The sequence below is a fragment of the Astatotilapia calliptera genome, chromosome 12 (genome assembly GCF_900246225.1).
Source record: "Astatotilapia calliptera chromosome 12, fAstCal1.2, whole genome shotgun sequence".
Taxonomy (NCBI): Eukaryota; Metazoa; Chordata; class Actinopteri; order Cichliformes; family Cichlidae; genus Astatotilapia; species Astatotilapia calliptera.
Genome location: NC_039313.1, coordinates 16,438,868 through 16,454,818, shown reverse-complemented (window position 1 = coordinate 16,454,818; position 15,951 = coordinate 16,438,868).

Genomic DNA, 15,951 nt, shown 5'->3' with positions numbered 1-15,951 from the left:
GCACTGTCTTCTGTCACACAGGATCAGAGGTTGTACTGTGAGAGACAGAAAGAGAAAGAGAGATGAGCAGGAGGAGAAGGAGGAGCAAGAAGAAAGAACATAAAAATGCTGTGACATGTAGACAAATGGAGGGATAAAACTGGAAAAGGTGGAAGCAGAAAATACAAACAATTCAAACTGACTTATCTTGATGCATTATATCCTGCTTGACACTCACTTTCTCACTTACACTAGTTCCATATAAATTCAACTCTGCTCATAAGCCACATATGACTAAATGGCAACAAGAAATCCCATGAGCCACATAACATGAAACAGAAAACTGGGAAAGCTGTCAAGATGAGCTCTTCTTCTACCGCAATTTTTCTACATCCCTGGAATCCAACTAATATAATGTAGTACACACAGGCAGAGGAATAATTGCAAAAAGATGTAATCATGATGACAAATTCACTGCAATTACAATTCACTTGCTTTTAATTAGTGGCACCAGTGGGTGAGATTTTTCACTTAATCTATGTGGAAAATTGGCATAAAATGTGCCCACATGAAGAATTCGAATCATGCTGGCTTTCAAATGACTTTCTTTCTTTACTTGGGTCCAGACCTTGGAATCTATCCACATCACTGAGTGTATTTAATGGGCATCAAATTTAAAAGCAATCGATCCACAATGAGTACCATGCAAGAACAAACAATTAGCCAATTACTGCACTGACTGTGCAGTGACTTAAACCGTTATTTTAAGCATTATGAAGTAATAAGAACAATGGGAAACATGTACCAGCATGGTTTTTTTTTTCATCATTTCCCACTGATTAAACCCCCAAGTAAATATGTTGGTGACTCCACAGCAGTAAAAACTCAAGATTCAGGTGAATACATTGGTCTCGTGTCAATGGTTAGGCAATACCAAAAATCTGCAAACCTAACCATATGCTCTTTTGTTGGTGAACATGGTGTAAACACTAAATTAGCATTGCCAAAGTGAGCTTAAGCCACATCTTCACAGTGCCATTAGTTATTGGAGTACTCTTACTTAACCACACTGTATTTGGGGGGTAGACAATCTTCACAGCATCTTTCTGGGTATTTTTGAGTTGATTACATGCATCAGTCATAGACGTTTCTTTAAACCATTATTATTAAAATATCAGTGCAGATATCTGAACTTCAAAAAGAAAAGCAAAACAAATAAACACTTATGATGTAGTATTCGAGAGCATTGTTGCCTAAGGTGCGACTACATTGACTACATGAAAAACCTATTGTTTTCAAAAGTTCCCAATTCGGTGTCTTTTCCCAGGAAACCTACTCCGTCACATTGCCCAAAATACTTGTCAGTTGCATCATAGCTTTAGTGCTCCAAGGCAGTACAGCCAGAGGGGTTATTGCCAATGTGTTGCATTAATAACAAAGCAAGTTCTTGGTGTCCATGCAAATTCTATCGTGTACTTGTACTGTTTCTCATTTGAAGCCTTTGTTAGTATGTAAGCCTGCACTCATGACGAAAATACATGCTGTTATTGTAGGAAAAGTTAACTTCAAGCAGTTGAAAACTGGATATGGTCTTCATCATTGTGTTTTGTATCTGCAGTATAAACAGTGAAAAGTGTCACATACTTTCAAAATATGCACTTGAATTCAACTTTTTTCCCCAGAGTCACCTTAAGCCATTCTTTTGAGTTCACACATTAACTACATGGAAGAAGAGTTCTGAACTATACAGGCAGCATTTGGCAAAGATACATACTGTAAGGTGAAAATGGACTGACATTTGATGGGGGTTTTTTGGGGTTTTTTGCTTGTGTGGCTGCCTTTGCTGGCCTTTTCTTGTGTAATCCAATTGAAAATAGCCACCATTATTCTTGACTTTGGCAGCCAACCCCACTTTTCCACCCATCGACACAAGACTTAATTAAGTTCACCTTTATCAGCCTCCTTTTAGGTTATTTTTCTTTCCCCTTTTCTCCAGTCCTCTAAAATCTTACCTTTAGCCTCATTCTCACTCAACTCTTCTGTTTTCTTTTTAGTTTTTCTGTCTCTGCAGTTAGATTTAAGAAATATTGGGGTCCTAATAAATATATTAATCTAACTAGAACAGAAGATACAGTTTTCTTTAAGCACCAAATGATTTATGAACTGAAAACTTCACAGCCACCTTCTTAACTCAAAGACGTCATTACGTGTTTTCTCTGGTTTTTATGCATGTCTTTACAAAAAAGATTCTCTAGAAAACAAGAAAACTATTTTTCAATGAAACGGTACTTATTTAGGTTATATAGGAGATTGTACCTTCTCAAACATTCTCATAGCTTAGAAGCACCAAAAACAGCAGAATAAAGCACGAGGCATTGATTAGCGTGTGGAAGAATCGTTGTAAATGACATGCATTAAAACAGTTTCTTACACAGTTTTGTAAAAAACATCTAGTTTTATCATAAAATATGCATTAAACACATCAAAGAGAGGCCTCAATCACATCACATAAGCTCAATTAATAGCTATAATAATGCAAGCATATTTCTCTTTAGAGATAAGCCTCAGTGTGATATTAGAAATGGACAGAGTAAAGCTTCTTCTCCACACAATTTAATGCAGCAAAATTATGTTATAAGCAAGTTTCAGCTTACAATTCATCTATCAATGCAACAAAAACATTTTTGCTCAGTTACAGAGAGGCCAGATCAGAGCACCATCGCTGCAAGTAAAGCTGCAGAACACCACTATAAGTCAGTGGATGTAAGGTTTTTACAGATGAGACCTTCTAATCATTTTGCAACCTAGATGTCCTAAAGGTGAATGTAATTCTGTTATGCAAAGAATGATTCTTATGTGGTATAATCCAAGAAATACCACTGAGTAACCTGGTTTCCTAAGAAACGATGTTTAAGGTGATTTCATTTAGTATGAATCAGCAGTGCAGTTGCCCTCTCTTCATGATTCCTGAATTCCAAAGCGGTGCTGCTTTTCCACCTTGTTAAAAGGGTTCTCCGATGCTTAGTGTTTCTGTGATAACCAGCACTCTCCTCTACCTTCAGGCAGAGTGAGAGCAAGAGAGAGAGAGAGAAGCAGGCAAACATCCAAAATGTGTTCCTCCGTCAAAGGTAATGAAAGAAGCTCCGCATTCTTTGATCATATGGCAAGGGCATCAAGCCTGCATTAGATTTCTGAAATATCTAAAATGCTCAAAGCCTTATCTGTTTGCACACATGAAAATACACACAAGCACCACATTCTTTTGGGGCACATAACTGTGTATGTAAATCTAGCACATAAACACACAGGCCCTGGGAAGCAGAGACACTTTGACTGCTGTCAAAAGTAGAAACAGCATCTCGACCTGAGGAGATAAGTAGGTGAGGCACGGTTGATTTCTACGTTTCCAAATGATGTTGACGCCAACAAAAAGACACCTGTCTCCCTTTTTCCTTTCATCCCTCTCAAACACCTTCATCCGTTTCTCTCACTTATCTTTCAGTTTAAGAATATTCCAGTAGCGTATGTCATCAGTCTATTCAAGTTCCCGCTTTCTCCTAATTTTAAGGTAAAGTCTCCTGCAAAACGGATGCTATCTGGCATTTTGTGTAAATAAAAAGAATATTGTGAGATGGAGTACATGTATTATTCCAAATGCACTTTCGTTTTTGTTTGAATTTTGAGATGTCTTGTGTTTTTTCCTCAGTGGTTGTTGTCAAAAAGGTTTATAAACTACTGCAAGCCTTGTCCTGCCCTCTCCCCCTTTTGATTCTTTTTGGATCGATTTGTTTGCCTTTCTCTAGATCCTTTCCCCGCCAGCAGGGTGCCTCACAAACACACGGAGCAACAGCAGAATGTGTTCAAGTTGGAAATAGATGTGGGATGGTGGATGGATTGAAGAACTACACAAACTGAGGAAAATATGTCATAATGCATTTGCAGCATAATATACTTTAAATGCTGCAGACATGCCTTTACTTAATTATTAAAAGGAAAATGCTACAATGGAACAGTTTTACGCTGTGGGGAAATTGGGTGTTGTTTTTTTCACTTTGGTTTCAAGCTTAAGCTTACGTCTGGTCAGTTGTTTATAGCATGAAAAACAATAACAGCAGTTAGCCCAACTGTGAGCGGTAAAATCCAACTTCTAGGCCCTGTCAGAATCTAAAAAACAAAGTGCAAATAACACAAATTGCTATTTAGGAGTATTTTGAACAGATCTACGTACTTCCTGTCTCTTTTGGATGCCTTCTCTCGTCAGATGGGTAATTCCTCGTAAATCATAAATCTCAATTTTTGTGTAAAACAAGCAACCAAGATACAATGTGTTAATTCATTCTTTTAGCCTTTGCATAGATCCACACTAAGGAAAGCCTTTAAGAAGCAAGTTATTCCACTCAACAGAAATCCTGGCCTTGCCTCTGGGCAGATATTTCAGCTAGCAAGTTGTAGTCACTATCTAAATAAATCCCAGGAAAGACTTGACTTTATCTAGAAAAGAATTTTTAAAAATAAAAACAAAGCCACCAGGACATAATAACTGAATGCATAGAATCAGCTTTCAAATCTGTCAGGAAGCAATTTTTCCATTCAAAATAAGGCTTGAGACATTGTTTGTTTCCCTGCATGTTATTGCTCTGCTTTAACCCTCTCAAGGCAGGCGTTGCAGATTTGCAACAGTTAAAAGCTAACAACCTGATTACCCCACATACATATTTTATGAGGTTTTTTTTTTTACTCAGAAGTACCACTGCAGGTATTCTTTTGTGCATTAGCAACAAAAACTTGATTTGAGCCTGAGAGGGTTAATTAAGAGTACCTACTTGATCAGTGTTTCTACTCAGCTCACTAGAACACTGAACAAATGCCATGCTTATTCATCTTACAGAATTAAACACCTTAGTCTGAATGTCTTCAAGACAAAAGAGATGGGGGCCCAACAACACAATGGGTGAAGAGGTAGAAACAGTGGACAACAACAGGTACTTGGGTGTTCACCCGAATGACAGACTGGACTGGAGGACCAACAGTGATTCTGTGTACAAGAATGTGATGAGCAGACTGGACTTTCTAAAGAGGCTCAGTTCCTTTAATGTGTGCAAGAAGATGTTGACGATCTTCTACTAGTCTGTGGTAGCGAGTGCCATTTATTCTGCTGTTGTCTGCTCGATAGGGGGCATCAGTGCCAGAGGTACCAGCAGGATCAGCAAACTAATCCACAAGGCTGGAAGCATCATTGGTCAGAATTTTGAGGCATTTGAGTCAGTCAGGGACAGGAGATAACTGAACAAACTGCTTTCTATCATGTACCCATCACACCCGCTCCACCACTTCTGAGGCAGCAGAGCTTCTTCTCCCTCAGACTGAATTCTACTATAGATTTCTATACATATTAATTACTTGAGGGTTACGTCTCTCTGCTGTATTGTTTCCGAATAAACCATACTGCCAGTTTTGGTTAGCTAACGAGGAAATAAGTTTAACCTTAATGTTCCTTTAAATGTATTTGCTTTGCATAACTTATTGAGAATCTACTTAAAAGAACTTTGGACTGATGCTAAAGGTGGATTATTCTCTTTTCGCACAACATCCTGATTATGCTTTTCAGTAACAATGTCAGTCAAGGGTCCTCCTTTTTTCTTCTGTCAGACAAAAATGACAAAAAAATAAATAAATAAAACAAACAAAAACAAATCCATTAACCCAAAAGCACATCAACCATATTATACTGTCTTGAAGGCAAAGCAAGAGAGGAAAAGAAGGGTGATGGAAATTATTTATGGGAAAGACGCCAAAGGCAAAACTCTGAAAAAAAGAGGAAGAATGTTTATGAATGAGATTTAGTGGAATTACATAGAGATATGGATGAGATAGGGTAGCGGGGAGTATAAGTATGAGAGAGAAAGAGAGAACAAATAGATGAGAGTGCAATGGGATTTGTGGGACATTGCCAGAGAGGTTGAGACAGAGAGGTTGTTGACATAAAAATGTTTTAAGTTTTTGTGTAGGGCTAGAGGGACTGGCTATGAGAGGTCTGAGATTTTATCCCGTCATTTGCCAAAATATATTTTAAAAAAGCCAGAGAGCTACTTTGCCATCAGAGTTCCGTCATAGGAACAGGATGTAAGCACTCAGTTTGTAACCCAACAAGGCATACACATTTTAGAAAACATTGTGTAGGAACCCATGTTGAATAGTTTCCCTTAAAATGCCAGAAAATCAGGATGACAGGGGAAGGAGGCAGTTGAATAGCAGGTGGAGAGGGGGAAACAGGGATGGAGGCATGTAGGTGGAAGTAAGAACAGAAAGAAGAAAGCTTGGTAAAGGAGTGAGTGAATCTGCTGAAGAAGAGAAAAAAAACACTAAGAAAAAGACATGAAGGCGAGAAGACGAAAGACATGAAAGGGAGAGAGCGGGGGTGGTGGAGAGAAAAACTATGAGAGAATATGAGAGAGAGAGAGAGGAGAAGAAAGAGCTGTAGCCATTGCTCCAGGCACCACATTTCTGTCAGCGGTGGCATCTTTATCTGCTGAATCCACTTTTGATGCCTTGCCACATATGTTGCTGTAAATTACTTTTAAGGCCTACATTAGACAGTGAGGAAAAAGGGACCAGGATGGGGGCCAGAGTGCGCCAGGCCTTTTTAATGGAGCAGAAAAGGGGGAGGGTTTCTGGCACCCGTTTGTCTTTGCTCTGTTATTAACTCTCCATCACTTTTTTTCTAATCTCTTTTTTCCTTCTTTCATCTCAGGTTATGTTACGTTATCTTTCCCGATCTATTGCTTCCTTGCCCTTTATCTTGATTCTTGACTTTTTTATGCTTTTCACTCGGGTTTTGTCAGGGGTTGTGTGTGGAGGCGTGGAAGAGATGACCCAAACGCAGGACTCACGGTGCAGAAACGATGAGGATTTATTGGAGCAGGTGAATGAACAAAGCAGGAACGGCAGAACAGAAAGACTGAGTGGCTGGCTGAATAACTGAGCACTAACGGGAACGACAACATAACATCAATGACACGACAAAGAACTGGTGAAACCGAGGAACTTAAATACACAGGTTGAATGATGACAATGATTGGAAACAGGTGAGCACAGGGCTGAACATAATCTGACTAATGACACAAGAGACAAGCTGACGCGGGGAAAGAACAGGAAGTGAGAACATTGATGTGGCAACATAACCTAAATGTGACAAAACTGAAAACACTGGGTCACCGACCCAGGAACCCTGACAGGTTTCTTTTGTAACTTACCTTTTCTTTCCTCCAAATGAATCATTTATCTCTCATTACATTTCCTTACACACTTGTAGACATTTACTCATTTTATCTCAGTTTGGGGTTTTATGTTTCCTTTTTTGACCATACAGTGACCATATTATGTCTTATAGCTCATGGAAATCAATAATGTAGTATCTGTAATTCTTTGAATAATTCATAAAAACAGACAAAAAATGATTTACAATACAGAAAAGCAGAAGCAAAACTTCTGAAAAGAAGTTTATACACCCAGTACTTTGTTGGGACTCCTTTATCATAAGACTGGATCAGTGCATGTTTCATTGAGGTGGTCAGTTTGTGAGGTACAGCTGCTGGGATGCCATTAAAGCCCAGGTGGCTTTGATAGCAACCTTCAGCTCATCTGTACTTTTGGGCTCGGTTTTTCTCATCTTCCTCTTGACAATACCCAGTGTATTCTCTGCGGAGTTCAAGTCATGGCAGTTGGCTGGCCAGTCAAGCACTGTAATATAAAGGTCAGCACACAATTCAGTAGTAGTGTTGGTACTGTGGGGAGGAGCTAAGTCATCTTCAAACAAGCTATATCTCCATGCAGCTATGACCTCTTCTCAAGACTCTAGGCCCATGATTTCCAAGAAAAATGCTAAATTTTCTTTCTTCTGAAAAGAGGATTTTGCAAAAGTCCATTTTTTTTCTCTTTAGCCCTGCCAATGTGCTTTTGACACTCTCCTTTGTTTAGATTTGGCTTGATATTAGGAGTGCAGCAGTCGTTCCCCCTTTCCTAAAGACTGGTGGATCTTGATGCACTGATGCACCTCAGTCCACACCTTGTTCTCAAGTTCTTGAATCAACTTTAGGCTGTAATCGTCCCTATCGCTTTCCTACAACACTTTTCCCTTCCAGCAAACATTTTACATTAATACACTTCGATGCAGCACTCTGCAGTAACGTTCTGTAGCTTACTCTCCTCGTAGAGGGTATCAATGATCATCATCTGGACAGCTGTCAAGTCAACAGTCCTCCCCATGGTTGTTCAGAACTAGACTGAGAGATACACAGTATTTACAGTGTTAGATAAGTAATGAACCAAAACTAGAAATTAAATATGAAAATATTAAAACAATTTCATTTAAATACAACCAAATATATTAAAAACATTTTTATTTTTTCAAGTCATTCCTTTGGTAAATGAATGGGGAAATGCATATTTCAGGCTTGCTTATAAAACAAAAGGACTGGGTGTTAATCAAAAGTTTGTGAGGGTGGCCTCTGCCTATGCAGCTACACTTTGAAAAACCTGGAATTGCTTCTATTTTCATCAAGCCATGTCTTTATTGTTATAAAGATCATTTTCAAAACCTCAGTATCAAAAGTCATCATTAATGGTACAGGGCAGCTTGCTGTAATACATGCTGTAATAAACATAATTTACTTATTTGTGAGGAGCCTGGATACTTTAGTCTCTCTAGATGTGTACATCTAGAGTACCATGGGGACCACAGCAAATGTAAGCATCATGTTTCCTTTTGCAGACTGAACCCTGCAACCTCCAGATACAGAAACCTGAACATGCTCGAAAGCTTAGTAGTAAAAAAAGAATGAACATAAGAAGTAACTGCGACTGCATTAAATGCTTCATTGGTTTTTACTGTAGATATCAGGCCAATCTGGAACATTAACATATTTATAGAAGTATAGTCACTGTACTATTCTTGTGCTGTGGCAACACAATTTAACAGGAAGCTAAAACTCATCCAACAAGTGACGCGATATCACGACTCGCCGTGTTCACTATTTTAAGATTCCAAAGAGCTCAGTGAGAAAGAAATCCAGTAATGTAATGTGGATGAAGTAAAATCTTATATAATAACAGTGAGCCTTGCATAATTAGAGTAACTTACCATATGATTTATGTTACACACACACACACCTATGTACATAATAATAGCACCAGTTACCTAATTGTATTCAGTATTCATGCACACCGGCTACATGAACTGGAAACAAACTATGGCATCTGCACTTTGCTGTTATGTCACTTTTACAAGGAGACAACACCAAAGCTGTCTGTGAGCTGCTGGATTCTAAATCCTAGATGGATATACGACAAATCACCTGCACAAACATGTTTATGTGTAGAAAGCTCTGCAGATCAAGTGAGCTAGACCTCTGCGCCTGACATCAGTCATCTGTCATGTCTAAATTCGATCCCTAACCTAAGAGCGTTACTATTAAACCTTATGTAACCGTTGCACAATCATTTCATCACGTTGCCTTGCACTTTGCAGACCTGTCCATCAAAAGTATTAAGTGCCTTTGTGATAAGTGCCAAAGGTCACTCATTTTCCTGCTGTGTGTATGTTTCCACATAAAGCAAAATCTCCTTGGCGGATGTCACGTTGAGTTTTATTCCTCTTGAGAAAGAAAAGTGTCTGGAGGTAGTCACGGCTTCAGCAATACTAGAATTGATCTGCAAGATTGTACAACACTTTCAATTTCTGTTGAAAGGGTTGTTTTCTGTTTTCACTAAGAGGGAGCACACCACCGTTTTTGTGTGAGTAACAAGTTCTCAGAGATGGGTCTAGGTCAGTAAAAAAAAAAAAAAAAAAGGGTAAGTCTTCCATTAGACATAATGAAAAATTCAGGCCATAATGAGTTCTTGATAAATAACTTTTCGTGTACATTTAGTCAACACAGAGTTCAAGATCATGCAGAGGATATTTTATTTAAATACAAAACTGCAATACCTGAAATACCGCCCTGGCCCTTCATCCTCAAACATCCACCTATAAGCTCTGAGGAGCATATTTACTCATCACTCCCCAGTTTTTATGTGTAACACATTTGCAGGGATTTATGATCTTTGAATCTAGAAGCCAAAGTGTAATATATTCAGACGTGTGCTGCCTGAACAAATTTATTTTGTATCCTTTTTTTTTTGTAGTGCTGGGTATAGTACAGTATAGATAATAGTTAAGCTCTCTGCAGGGCCCAGACTGGCCTCACACTGTGTCTAAGAATGTAAACGTCCAACACGTTCAGGGCAGTGTACGAGGAGGGTGGGGTGTGGGGGTCACACCCACTATTCTTCGTGGAGGTTATCTGGGTTTGTTGGGATCAGCAGAGGTTTCTTGAACGTTTCACATTTGTGCTGATAATTTGTCTGATACCCTCCACGATTCAAAATCCAGCTGCACATTTGGTTCTCTAGGATAACAAACAATTAGTGTTGAGAGGGGTCACGTGGCCAAGCATTAAGATGGCAGCTTAGCGGGGTCGCTCTCAGGACAGTGTACAAACTTTCTATAAAAAACCTTTGCGTATGCTGTTAGTGTGGTCTGGAATATACGGCACTGACATGTCAAAAGCTTCATCTGTGAAACAGTGTGACATCTTTACCCGAAGACGCAAGACAGGCGCTATACCATCGACGTCCGACACAGATGCTAACATGGCTAGCATAGCCGAAGTTTTGGATGAACTCAAATCACTCCGGTCGGATTTTGGAGCCAAGTTGGACAGCATCGATATAAGACTGACTGGGATGGCGAGCGCAGTGACTGCACTGGAGGGTAAAGTCTCGGAGGTAAAGCAAGACATATTGAACCAGGGGGCTCATATCGAAGAGGCCGAAGCCCGCATTGCCGAAGTTGAAAGCACACTTGAGAAAACAGAAACGTCACTGAACTCGGCTATCAAACGAATCGCAGTTCTTGAAGCCAAAAGAGATGATTTGTAAAACCGCGGACGACGAAAGAACCTGCGCATCTTCGGCATAAAAGAGGGAGCAGAGGGGCAACAGTCACTCTTCGACTTTATTAACATCATGCTACCCAAGTGACTGGGGCTAGCGCCCGACAAGTCATTCACACTGGAACGAGTGCATCGCACGCTTGCCTCCGGGAAACCAAACCAGAACAGAGCGGTCCTTGTTCGTTTCTTAAAATTCCAAGAGAAGGAACTGGTATATCGGGAAGCAAGAAAACAACAAATTACACATGATGGGGCCAAGATCACATTTGCACAGGATCTGTCTGCGGAGACGGTTCGGATCCAACGGGGATTTCACCCGGTTGTCAAACTGTTTATTGATATCAATGCCTTCCGTGGATTCCAGCACAACCCATGCAGACTCAGAATCCTGTACGGTGGAAAGATCCACCTCTTCTCAACACCTCAAGAAGCCGAAAAATTCTACAATAATCTGCTGAAGGAAACAGCAGAGGTTGCTCATCACCATAGAGTCGGATAAACAACAGGTTAACCATTAAGACACTCCATAAGACTGCCTCTGCTTCAACATAACCGACCAGTAATTGAGTCACTGATAAGAGACAGATAAAATTTTGAGCTCGAATTTATGTGGGACTTATGTTACCATAACTGGGCGTTTTTAAACGCATATTCGTTCTAAGTTTGATTGCAATCGTTTTTGGGTTGTATATTAACAACTGAACCTCAACTAAATCTTTTTTTTTTTGGTTTTACTTTGTTTTGTCCTACCAAGGGTAAACTTTACTTTATTATGCGGGAAAAATCAGTATCATTATATGGTTAGTGTACACTGTCTGATTTATGGGGTTTTGGAGAGGTCGCGTTGACTAGTTACTCCTCAGTGATGTGGATTAACGCCCTCCAAATAATTTGTTCAAGGGAGGGGGGAGACATTTCCAACAAGGAAATGCAAATGTTCAATCAGAAATTGTTTACAAGTTCTTTATCTGGTATGTGTGTGAATGTATGTGCAAACCTGCTTCTTCAATTTTTCCTTTACTTTGTTTATTTAAGTGAACAGTCTGACAATATTTTATGGAGAGGACAACTAAAGAAAACATTTTGAACGTTAACATTACGACCTGGAACGTTAGGGGGATACGGAAGTTAGCTAAACTGAAACAAGTATTAAACCGACTAAAACATTTTAACTCTAGAATTATTTTCCTACAGGAATCTCATCTTACTGCATCAGAGATACATTTATTAACCAAAAGATGGCAGGGTCAGGTATATTTCTCTTCTTTTACTAGACATGCCAGAGGAGTCATTACTCTTATACATAAGTCAATCCCATTTCAAACTACGAGGGTGATTACAGATCCAAACGGGAGATATGTAATTGTGCAGGGCCGTATCTCCATGTTAGAAATAAACCTGATAAATATCTATGGCCCCAACGAGGATAACCCATCCTTCTATGAAAATCTATTTCTCACAATATCAACCTTGGAGGGCCTTTATATCGTAGGAGGGGACTTCAATTGCGCCCTGGACCCTAACCTGGATAGGTCGTCTCAAGCTGACACTACTCATACCCAGACTAGAAAAATACTTTTTAACTATATGAAAGATTTGAGATTAAATGAGGTCTGGAGAACAAGGAATCCAAATAACAGGGAATTTTCATGTTATTCTAGTTCGTATCAAAGTCATTCGCTGATAGACTACTTTCTTATCTCTACAGAGTTACTACCTTGTGTTGAGAACTGTTGGTATAACAGTATTGTGATTAGTGATCACGCAGCAGTATGTCTATCAGTTAGATTGGGCGAAGTTGATCAAGGTGTAAAGCGATGGAGGATGCAAACATTTTTGTTAAAGGACCCATCATTTGTCAAATTTATAGAAACTTGCATTGATCAATATTTTCGAATAAATAAAGATGAAACCACAGCTAGTATTAGGTGGGAAGCATTTAAAGCTTACATAAGAGGGGAAATTATAAGCTACAGTAGCAACAACAGTAAGCAATATAACCAAGAATTAAAATCGTTAGAAAGACAAACTAAATCTAATGAAACAGAATTTTACCAGAGCAATGATCCCACTAAACTAAACAATTTGACTATTCTAAGAGCCAGGTATGATAAATTAACAGCAGAGAAAGTGGCAAAAAGTTTAATGTGGACCAAACAATATTTTATGACCAAGGAGAGAAGGCAGGAAAATTATTGGCCTGAAGGATAAAAAAGATGCAAGCAGAAAAGGCCATCACCCATATAAAGTCCAAATCAGGTATTATAACAACAGACCCTTTAAAATAAATGAAAATTTCAGAGAGTTTTATCAATCTTTATACCAATCTGAATATACGGGAAACAGAGAAACACAAGATGCATTTCTTGATCAGTTAAAATTTCAAACCCTCTCAGAAGAGGATAAAACAGCCCTTGATAGTCCTTTAACAATAAAAGACCTGTCAGAAGCCATAGACGACCTGAATAGCGGTAAAACGCCTGGTCCTGATGGACTTCCAATGGAATTCTATAAAACATTTAAAAATAAATTAATACTTCCACTTCTTAACATGTATGAGGAGTCATATAAGTCCGGAATACTCCCAGACTCACTGAGATGAGCTACAATAACCCTTTTATTGAAGCCAAATAAGCCTCCGACTGAATGCTCCTCTTATAGGGGAATTAGTCTTATGGGATGTGATACAAAGATTTTGTGTAAAGCACTCTCTAGAAGACTAGATAAATGTGTGCCTAATTTGATAACAGACGATCAACAAGGTTTTGTTAAAACGAGACAAGGCTATCATAATATAAGACGTGTCCTCAATGTACTTTATGAGAAAAACAATAGGGAGGACACTGCGCTGCTATCACTAGATGCGTGCAAAGCCTTCGATAGAATAGAATGGAATTATCTCTTACAAGTGCTCCCCAGATATGGACTAGGTGAAACATTCCTGAAATGGATCCGATTATTGTATACACATCCAACAGCACAAGTTTTAACTAATAATAAAGTATCAAAACCCTTTAATTTACAGCGATCAACCAGGCAGGGCTGCCCTCTGTCACCAATTCTCTTTGTGTTAGCAATAGAACCTCTGGCCATAGCTGTGAGAGCAAATGCAGGAATATCAGGGATAAGAATTGGAGGAAGAGACCATCTAATTTCTTTATTTGCAGATGATATTATATTTTTTTTGACTAATCTGAAAGATAGTATCCCTAATTTAGTAACATTAACAAAAACATTTGGAGAATTTTCAGGATACAAAATTAACAATTCTAAATCAGAATTAATGTTTCTTAATGAAGAAGAAAGAAGAAGCCCTGTGGTGGCCACCCCATTAAAAACAACTACAACAGGCTTTAAATATTTAGGCATTAGGATCACCCCAAGCCTCAAGGACATAACCTCAATAAATTATGATCCCCTTGTAGAAGAGGTCACGGAAATGCTAAACCGTTGGACAAACCTGCCTGTATCCATGATAGGCTGGATAAATATCCTCCCAAATTTTTATATTACTTCCAAACACTTCCGTTGCCTCTAGCAACTTCATTTTTTGACAGTTTAAACAAACTATTTAAGCAATTTATTTGGAATAATAAGAAGGCAAGGCTCCACTTACAACTACTTTACTTGCCCTATGAAAGAGGAGGTCTCCAAGTCCCCAACCTCAGATGGTATTAAATGGCTGCCCAACTAACATCAGCCACCCATTATTTCTGCCCAACAACACCTCCAGCCTGGGTTGACATTGAGCAAAAATCTGTTCCAGATCTTCCCTTACACACGTTTCTATATTCATCAGACACTAAGACATTAAAAAAAAATACAAGGAACCCTTTCTTGGTTACAATTACAATTACAATTATAATTTGGCGTGCAGCTCATAAATATGTGGGCGATCCTCCATCGCTTTTGCAATTTACCCCTATTTGGGGAAATGAAAAGTTCACACCTGGTAAAAGTGATGGAGGATTTAAAATATGGAAAAATAAAGGCATTCAAAAAATTATAGACCTGTATGCAGATGGCATGCTGCTCACATTTGATCAGTTGTGTAAAAAATATTTAATACCCCCAAAGCACTTTTTTTTTAAATATTTACAATTGAAAAACTATTTGTCATCAAAACTGCAAAGGATTGCTGAACTTCCACCATTGACAAAAATAGAGGAGGTATGTGTTAAGAATACAAAAGGGAAAGGTTTTCTCTCTATATATTATAATTTACTGATGCTTTCCTCCAAAGACTCAGCAGCAGATAAACTGGATGCTTGGAGAAGGGAGATCCAAGAGGACATAGATGAAAATGACTGGAACCAGGCTTGCTTAAAAGCACAAAAACAAACAATAAACACACCCTTTAAACTACTGCAATATAAATGGCTCATGAGAACCTATATAACACCTGTCAAGATTCATCATATGTCCAATGATATTCCGGACATCTGTACTAAATGTTTAGTTGAAAAAGGAACTCTTCTTCATTGTCTATGGGAGTGTCCTAAAATCCAGGACTTTTGGAAAGATGTTATCAAATATCTGTCTGAAGTGTTTAAGGTAAAAATCCCTTTAAAAGGAAAACTCTGTGTACTTGGAATATATCCAAGGGAATTTAAGCAATCGGGGAAAAAAACTAAATTACTGGACTATGGACTACTTCAAGCCAGAAGAGCCATTGCGCTATGTTGGAAGAGTATGGATGCTCCCTCCATGGGACTCTGGAAGAAGGAAATTGCAGTCTCTCTAGGCCTGGAAAGACTAACATATATTGCCAAGGGCAAACAATGGGACTTCGTGAATATGTGGAAGCCATATATGGATATTTTAGGGAGTGCAGGTGAAGGACATTTATGAAAACAAAGGAAAGGAAGAAGGGAAGGAGGGGAGAATCTTGTCTATCCTAACCCATTGTATTTTTGTATTACTGTGAGAACTATGCTCATTTCTACATTTGAATGTGATGTAGGCAGGTTTGATGTATGGA